This window comes from Protopterus annectens, chromosome 2.part1, assembly GCF_019279795.1.
Source record: "Protopterus annectens isolate FY-2018-M chromosome 2.part1, PAN1.0, whole genome shotgun sequence".
In the NCBI taxonomy this organism is placed as follows: Eukaryota; Metazoa; Chordata; order Ceratodontiformes; family Protopteridae; genus Protopterus; species Protopterus annectens.
Window position 1 is genome coordinate 1269543126 of NC_056729.1, and position 10346 is coordinate 1269553471.

Below are 10346 nucleotides of genomic sequence, written 5' to 3' on the forward strand. Positions count from 1 at the left end.
GGTTTATGTCTTTCTAATCTGCCTCTGTCAACTCCAGAGCTACTACTAAGTTCACCAATGAGTGCCTGGTCATCATTCTCTGATCCCCCGATACAAAATCATTATAGCAAGAACTAATACAAAAGAATAAGAAACCCACCCAGTCACAACAAAGGGATAAATACAAAATGTGCTACATTACAGACTTGAAATTCTTAAAATTAGCATTTTGTGCATGTCTGATTATATCAATTTTATAAATTATTAGGGAAAATAGTCAAACACTTCTAGAACCCGCAAGTAGAGAGTTAGGTGTATAAACTACCAGGTTTCAAAATTGCCTGCTTCCCTCTCTTTCTTCTAAGAAAATTAAACACAAGATCCAAAAGTACATGGTTACCATTGCAGATCTCCTTCAAAATGGGTAAAATGTTGTGAAAATGTTATGATCAGATTAAAAAAACAAACTGCAACATGAACGCAAGTACCCCCTCCCCGATTGCGCAGTTTAATTTTCTCACTTTCCACACAATATAATCTAGTCAGAGGACTTTAATCTTCTTTTATTGTAACTGACAGCCAGCCCTAAAATTCTTGTTCGTTGGCCACTTCAAAATTAACTTAGGTCACAACAAACTGAAGATCCTGCTTATTAAACACTATAAAACCAATTAGAAAGGCCTGAAAGGTTTCAGACAAAAGTAAGATTTTTTTTGTCTAAGGGCCATTAGCTGTAATGGAAGTTGGGAAACCCTATCCTTATTCACAGTCTCATATAGAGAAAGAACCCTCATATTCTATGTAATTAAGGACACTGCCACTAAATCTGTTATACCTTCACAGGATGAGAAACTCACAAACATCTAGACTACAGAAAGCCACGAACAGACATAAACCTCAGTCCTGTGATACCGGGTTGTAGGAATGTTGCTAATAGACAGACCAGGGAGATACCATGGGTGATGTTCCACTACCCCTAATGAATCAGGGTCTACTCCAATAAGCTAACTATTCTGGCACACTGAGCTCACATTCCTCACCCTCAGACTCCAACTGACCAGGCAGCATCAAATAGCTAAACTCAGATTGTTAAGGGTCAACTGAATCACTCACATGGCATTCCCTTCCTTCATCCCATGCATGCGCAGGGGCATCCAAGCACAACATCTCTCAGCCCAGAAAACAACCCCGGCCTAGACAAAAGTATGCAACACCGAAATGCCATGTGATCCCAGCACCAATGATCACCCTGCTGTGCAAGGGGCCAGACAACAAGGATCAAGCCCCAACCAACAAGGATGACAGCCACAAACAACACAAGTAATGGCACTGCTTGCCTCTATCATGCTGTGAAAATAAGCATAAGCTAGGAGAAGTTACTCAGCAGCTTGAATGCAAAACCAACCCTTCTCCTCACCTAGGAAAGATAGTGATGGCTATTCTTAGATAATGAATACCTGTTAAATAAATACAAAGTGTCAATAAAATGTTGCGGTGATAAGTGCAATAACTTATACTAAGATGTAGCCATGGCTGCCATGGCAATGTACACTATTCCTAAACTTTGTCTTTTACTTGACCACAGTTCTGACATTAAAACAACTGACTAATTTAACTAAAAGTCTTCATTCTTGTTAACTAGAAAACATCACTGAGCTCACAAGTACAGTTTGAAAGAGCTCATGGCAGATACTATCCAGAAAAAAAGATGGGTGAAAGGGCTAGTTTTATTTGAAAAGCACTGTCACTTCTTATACTGTATGTTACCATGTACCTCTCGTTGTCTTCCCACCTTTAAGCAATACCTTAAGGCAAGTTAACAGTACAAAATTTAGCAAATCAGATATTTAAGTGGGTCAAAATGTTAAACATTTTCCTTTCATTTTAAGAGTACCACTACCAAATCACTGACTGCACTGCCCAAAGTACTCAATCCACCCTGCTTTTAATCAAAACCCACTAGGAAACAGAAGAAATAAATTACAATTGCCCAACTCTTCCCTGCACATAATTATTAATCCAAGGTCTACCTGATCCCTTACTACCAACTGGTTATCACAGATGTAAGCCTGCACTGTAGCAAGTTCACGCCAAAATGTGATCCCTTACCCAGCTACGCTTGCCTAAAACCCTTTAAGCCCAATGCCCCCTTTACCTCATTTTGTCCCAATCATTCCTTCTTCCCATTTAACCCATTCATCCCCCCAACCCTCTTAACTCCCACTAATATATTTATATAACTCCCTTCTGAAGATGCCCCTGGACAAATTGGATTGTTACCAAACCTCATTTCTGCAAAAATTAAAACGGAAGCATGGCAGCTCAAAGTAATGCATGTATTAGAATCATTAGGCATGTCAATGACCAAAAATATGGCCATTGGCATGGAAAAGTGTTGCGAAAATATGAAAATCAAAGGTTTTTTGGGGCTGATTTTGACTGTTTAAGCATAGCACAGTGGCCCAGAAATGAGATCATACCAAAATAAAAAAATGTGAAAAGACAATTTTAAGTGAAATCTGCATTTTGCCATTATAGTGTATGGCATGCAGAATCAGAACAATAACACTGGTTGCTAAGGAGGAAGACTCTGGTGTAGTGGTGTAACAAGGGACTAAGGCAATGGGTTATGCAAATGAGCAAATTTTACTGAATCACTAAATGGGAGACCATTCCCTGGCTGCAACTAACCAAGTAGGAGCTATAAGGCAGTGGTGTAAGCAGGAGAAGCAGCTGACATGGAAAGGGAGTGTGTCATACTTGTTGTAAGCACATTGGAGCTCCACGGCACCCATTTGAGCTTAGCTAGGCACAGCTAAGTAAGGGTGTGTGTCTGAGGCTGTATTGACTTATTCCATGAAATGAAGAACATGTTCACATCCAGGGAGGGCCATTTCTACTTCAAAGTGTTTACTTTAGCTAAACAGGTTTGCACGATGTGCACCCAGTCTAAAACAAGCAACCCCCCCCCCCCCGGAAATAGCAGAACTGTTTACATTTGGACACTGGGTTTGCATGGCACACCTCAGGGCTTAAAAGGGGCAGAAATGGGAAGGGGAAAAAAAAGGAAATAGCAAAATAAAAGCAATCAAGTGCAAATAATATAGCAGGCAGGTGGAATGTATCATAGCCAGCCAATCATACAGGCAGCATCTGCAGCATAACAGTATAAACTGTGCAAGCACCTTTCAGGCTGTCTTTTCCTACAAACTCTGCAGCAGTGGTGCACACACTCAGGGGAATTTTAACCAACAAAATGTTAGGGGCTGCTGTCACTTTCATACATCATTATGTGCTAGAAACTGAGGGCGGTGAGGAAGATAATGCTGGAAACTGCCCCAGACTGAGGAGGAGGAGAAGAGTGTTCAGACTCAGGGTAACCTACCAGGGGCTACATGATCTGGAGATAGCAGAGTGCTACAGGGTGGACAGGGACATACTTCAGCAACTCATTGAGCTGTGCTAGCCTCACCTCAGAACCAGAACCAACAGAGGGGAACCCATCCCAGTGGATACCAAGGTATGTGTAGCCTTAAGAAGACTAGCTACTGGTACTTTCCAAAGACCTACTGGGGACATCATGGGGGTCTCACAGGCATCTGCATCCAGGGTACTCCACCAGTTCCTGGATGCTATGCTACCACATGCCAGTGAGCACATTTACTTCCCCAGCACCCATAAGGACAGGACCAGCAATATGCACCTCTTCCATCATGTAGCAGACTACCAGGAGGTACCGGGTGCCATAGACTCCATGCACATCCACGTCAAAGCACCACTCAGTGAACAAGGTAGGGCCTCCTTAAATGGCAAGAGCTTTCACTCCAACTGCCAGGTTGTGTGTAATGCCCATGGGATTATCATTAATGTGTGTGCTGGCAGCCCTGGAAGCAATCACAACTCCCACATCTGGCATTCCTCACAGCTGTACCAGGGATTTGCCAGGGCAGACATCTCATATGGCCATCTGGTGGGGATGCTGGCTATACACTGGAGCCATGGATGATGACTCCCATTAGAAATGCAGACACACCCACTTAAGAATGCCATAATGAGGCACACATATAAACCAGGATCATTATAGAGCATGTGTTTGGGATGCTCAAGTCACAGTTCCACTGGCTTGATATATCTGGTGGAGCCCTGCAGTATTCTCCAGCCACATGTGCACAAATGTTCATAGTATGGGACATGCTACAATATGATCCTGCGGAAACAGCTGCAGCAAGAACCGCATGGGGAAGGGCTGCAAAGCCCCCCACCATTGCCAAGGTCCCCACAGGTGCAGAAGGACTCACAGGAGGAACCCTCTGAGCCAGCTCCTGTAGGCAAAAGGAGGCATGCCTAGTATGGCCTGGGCTTGGCAAAGAGGCAACACATAGCACACACACACTGACACTGTAGGGACCCAGAGACTGACACCTCTCTCCGACTTGCATACAAAGTAAAATTAATGCCACACACATCATACTACATGTACCTTACCATGTATAGGTAGTAAACGTGCATACAACATAGGCAGCCCTCAGATACCATCTTCACAACTACCACAGGCACAAAGTAAGTCATTCTTCTTAACAATAAATTAATGCATTAGTATGTTCTGGTAGCATATCTATGGTATTGCTGCATGCATGCATGCAAGGGAATGGGTGGCCTACTGGTATAGCAGCAGACAACTGACAGCTATGAGGGACACCAGGAAATGTTTGCCCAATCCTGGCCTCCCCCATAATATGCAGTAGTACTCAAGGTGACAAATCCACTGCAGTATATGTGGGGCCAACTAACTGGGGGAATCATAGGTCACATGCATGGATGGTAGTCTGGGGTCCAATACTCACCCCTCAGCCTCACCCTGCAAGTCAGCCATAGAAACCATAAAGAAATGTCTGGCAAAGGCCAACAAATGGTGACAATGATGAAATACTCAAAAACTCAGTGTGCCACTCAACCACAGCCCACAAGGCATAACAACTTACCCAACACTCTAGTCATAGGTGACTCTATAGTCAGGCACACTGATGTTCCACTCACTAGACTAAACAAGGAGAAAGTTACTATCAGCTGCCTGTCAGGTGCCAGGATCCACCACATAATGCATGCACTCAGGTCACTCCACAATAAGTACAAATATGGCACTGTCATTGTCCATGTTGGTGTTAATGACCTGAGACGTACCTCCCTGGACTACATGAAAAGAGACATGGAGGAGCTCACCGATCTTATATCCCAGGCAGGTATGACCCTAACAGGACTCGTCCTGTTAGTCCCAGCAGCCCCCAGGTATGACCCTAACCCTGAGTAGCATCCTGCCATCACCCAGAATGATACCACAGTACAAGGACAAAATTATTGACTTCAACAATTGGCTAAGCTTCTGGTGTCATTCTAAGGCGATCCAGTATTTGTCTGCCTGGGACGACATGATCGACAGACCATGATGATTTGGCAGAGATGGCCTGCACCTGTCACCCTTAGGATTCCGGATAATGGCTAAGGCTCTTGCCACCCCTATAGTGCCTTTTTTAGGTAAGGTTCAAATGACAAATTCACCACCATAACAGGTACAAGCAAGAAAAATCTGAGGGTAATGCTACTCAATGCTAGAAGTCTAAACCTCAAAATGCACTCACTCGAGGAACTCCTTAAAATGGAGAACATTGACATCTGTGCAGTGACAGAGACCTGGTTCAAAGCTCCAGAGAGCACCCCTGCATTACCAGGCTACGATTCATACCACACCTTTCAGCCATCTAACCCAGAACGAAGCACTAAGGGCAGAGGCGTGTCCATATTCATTAAGGATATCAACACATCCAGGCTAGTTGCACAGCATAATGCATCTGAGATTATCCAAGTGCAACTAACTCTGGGCAAGACCGCAATTCAAATCGTAGCTTGCTACAGACCTCCCACCATGCCCCAGGATTCCCACTCCTCATTTCTTGATACACTGGAAAGTATTAGGGTACAACTCAACACCCTAATAATGGGTGATTTCAACTACCCCACCATTAACTGGGAAAACTACTCATGTACCAACTCTTTTGCTCAACATTTTCTAGAATTCATAAATTCCAACACCTTGGATCAACTTATTCACACCCCCACCAGGTGCAGCAATATCCTAGACCTGGTCATTACCAACATGGCAAACCGGTGTTCCACACCAGAGGTCAATTCCTCGTTGGTCAGATCCGACCACAAGCTAATCAGCCTAGACATACACATCCCACCCCCACCCCCAATTAGGGAAACCATCATAAAAAACTTCTCTAAATCCAACTTCACACTTCTTAAGACAGAAGTGGCAAACTTCATGACACCCATGCAGACGGACAATAGAGGTATGACTGCCAAATCCTACACAAATGCACTTTATAAGCACTTACACAAGTGCATGGATCATGCTATCCCTAATAGAACCAAGATGTTATCCTCCAAAAAAGGAAGCCAATCTGGTGGTCCTCTGCCATAAACAAACTCTACAACAGAAGAAAGAAACTGTTGCAAAAAAGAGTAAAATCCCATGACTGGAGGAACTCCCTGGTCAACCTCAGTAAGAAGCTGAGATCCCTCATAAAATCCTCCAAAGCTAGTTACGAAAACAAAATTGCCACTGACTCTAAAGACAACCACAAAGCATTCTATAGCTATGTCAAGAATCTAAATGGAAACACTCAGATCTTCTCTGAGTTACAGCACAATGGCACTAAATACACAGAACCAACTGATATTGCCAACATCCTAGCAGATAGGTTCAGTGCTAACTTTACTCCCCTCTCACCCCCTAGAGGGCCAATCCCTATAACGGAAGAATGCAGAGTTTCTATAATCATGGCTGCACAGGTAAAAAACACACTCTCCAAAGCCAAGAACACAGCATCCATGGTACCTGACAATATCCCAGGCTGCGTTCTACATGAACTACAAAATGAATTGGCACCCTACCTAAGTACTATGTTCAGTCATAGCCTCACCTCAGGCTTTGTACCCACTGAATGGCGCACCATGATGTTTAACCCACTCCACAAAGGGGGATCCACGATGGACCCCGGGAACTACCGCCCCATTAGCCTGATGAGCCTGGTCTGCAAGGCCATGGAACATATCATCGTGGAACTCATAAACAAAGACATTGGTAATCTCCAAACTCTGGACCCTACCCAGTTTGGATTTTTAAAAGGCAGATCATGTCTCCTAAACCTGATTGACTTCTTTGAAGCAGTCACCAAAGCCATAGATGAGGGTAAAATGGTATACACAGCTTATCTAGATCTTGCCAAGGCTTTTGACACCATCCCCCACACTGGAATTATAGATAAGCTCACTAAACTAGGTATAAATCCCTATGTCACAAGATGGGTTGCCAACTAGCTCATGGACAGAACTCACACTGTGAAAGTAGCAGATTCCAAATCCGACATCAGACCAGTGACAAGTGGAGTACCACAGGGTTCAGTCCTGGGTCCTCTCCTGTTTGGTATCTACTTCTCTGAAGTGCAGGCTAACATAGAATGTCTTTGGCTAACAAAGTTCGCAGATGACTGCAAACTAGGAGCCATGATCGAAACTCCTAACGATGTGGAAAACTACAAAAGGGCCTCACTGAGATAGATACCTGGTGTCAAAGCCATGGCCTGAAGCTCAATGCCATAAAGTGTATTGTCATTCCCTTTGGTAAAAACTCTGTACCCATGAACTAACACATAGCTGGTAGTCTACTTAATGCCAAAAATGTGATGAGACCTTGGGACAGAGGTGGACAGTAGTCTCTCCTTTGATAATCACATTGCCATAGTGGTCAGGAAATCCTTCTATGTGACTCATCTCATCACAAAAGGATTCTCATCCAGAAAAAAAGAGGTCATTGTTCCCCTCTACTCATCACTCATTAGACCCATTATAGAGTACAATGCCCCTTTTGGTATGTACCTCACAAGACATCTACAACAACTGTAAAGACCACAGAAATACCTCACAAAAAGGATTACTGGCCTCAAACAGATGCCCTATGCAGACCATCTTAAAAAAAATACAGCTTTACTCCATCGCATATCACCTACTTAGGGGTGATCTCTGCCTAACATACAAAGCTATGTCAAACCAAGAGCTATTGGACATGCTCCACTTAAAGAAATCCCAATCCCTCCGAGCTACGCGCTCTAGGGATCTAAACCTTGTCACCATAATAAACAGAACATGCTGGAGGGATAGATTCCTGTCCCAGAGACTTCCCATACTCTGGAATAAACTACCTATCTATGTCAAACAGAGCTCCTCATTAGCACTCTTCAAGAAAAATCTTGATGATTGGATGGGAAATGGGAAATTCACCCCGGGGATCACTTCTGTGGCTCTGCTCGACAGGGGCACAGGAAAATAATTTTCTTGGGTGGCGAAAGCCAGGGTAAATTTTTTGGCTAGGCTTGTATGGGCCCTAGGGCCGATAGCCTAGTACCTACCTATGAACCTATGAATACCCCCCTACATACTTACACAGTGATAGCACAGCAGGTCTTGCAGTTGCAGTAAGGCTCTGAAGTGTAAGAAGTCTGAAACTCAAATGTATGCCATTACAATCTGACATGTGGACTTTAGTGATATGCCTCTAGTCTCTAAGACAGGGCATAATACTGGCTAAATGGAACCAAATATAAAGCAAATATCAGCACAGGCTGTGCAAATGTGTACAGTTAACAGGTGTGCCCACCACACCCTTATTCCCATAGAAATGCAGTAACATGTATGTTTGCAGGGAAATAGCAACAGAGCACACATTGCCAGGGCTGCCCCAATCAACATGATAACTTCTTGCATGTCCACAATATGAAGGGGTCAATGAGCTATGTATATGTGTGGTTAATACTGTCAGGATGTGGCCAGCACTTACTCCCGCTGTTGTGTTGTAGTGGCCTAGGTACAGTGCCATCTTTGACAGGGCCATGTTCCAAGAACTGCGGTGCCAAGTATTCTGCATGTCAACTACACCTACAGTAGGAGTTGCATACACTGTCCAGATGTCAGTATCTGTTAATACAGGAAAGCTGTACAGGTCATGGATAGGGAGCCACACATATGGACACTACATAACTTGGAGTAACCTACATAGTGCCTACCATACCTCTCTACTCTACAGACCCATTGCAGAATGTCCAGACATTTGCATCATAAGTGTGGTCTGTATAACATGAACTAGCAGTTGTCTGGCAATTCACTGGCAAATCACACAAGACTAAGGTCAGAAAATAATGACAGTTTGTAGTGTCAGACTTCATATCCTATAGAAACATGAATACTAATGCAAAACCTGTTATTGAATCACCTTTCTAGGTTTGTAATACCAATACTTAAAAATGGTCCCTATATTTAAGCCTCTGTCCCCCAATCACTTATGGCTTTGTCCAGATATCAACCTATACACAACTGTTTGTCAGTGATTTACCACATTAGTCTGTATTGCTCTGCCAGTGACATACATGGAAGCCACAATGGTAAGTGGAATATACTACACATATAATGGACATTTCTGCATAGTAGAATGCACTCTGTACTCACACCCATACCTCCCAATGTCTGACACCTAGACATCTGGACAAGGTCATAAATACAAGTGGGACAAAGGCACAATGATAGGCACCTGTTGTAAATATTGCCTTTCCATACTGAAAACATTGGTAGGATAAGGGGTTTTGCATTAGCAGGAATTGTCTGAAGTTTATGAAGTCTGAAACACTAATGTCTGTCATTATTTTGTAACATCAGTCTTCAAGTATATGCAACTAACTTGCCATAAAAACACAAGTTTATGTAGACTGGGCAAAAAGTATTGTGCTGATCCGATGATGTCTGTCACTAGGTAATGACACAATACATTGCAGTGTCAGACTTCAGATATGTCAGAAAATGACTGCTAAAGCAAACCCAGTCCACCTAGGAGACTCTTGTTTACTTTTGAGAGGTATGGCTGCAATACACAAAACTCCAGTCAGGAGTACACCTATCTCTGGAATGGAGTCCCACTCTCACTATAGAAGGACATACTGGGCATGCTCCTACACTTAGAGAATCCCAGGCCATGTTGGAACCCACATCGGACTATATAACTGTATTATGCACATATGCCTTTGCATACAGACAGCTATGTACATCTTAACTGTCCCTACACATGCCCACTAGACAGGATTACCCTCAGCTAGCTGTAGGTGGCCCATATGTGATATATCAGCATCTGTTGCACGTGATACACAGACATATATATGGGCAACAGATAACAATATGCCAAGCATACACACAGATGTTGGGAAGAGAGAGACAGACAGTGATAGAGAGAGAGAGAGAGACACAGGGAGATGCACACAGAA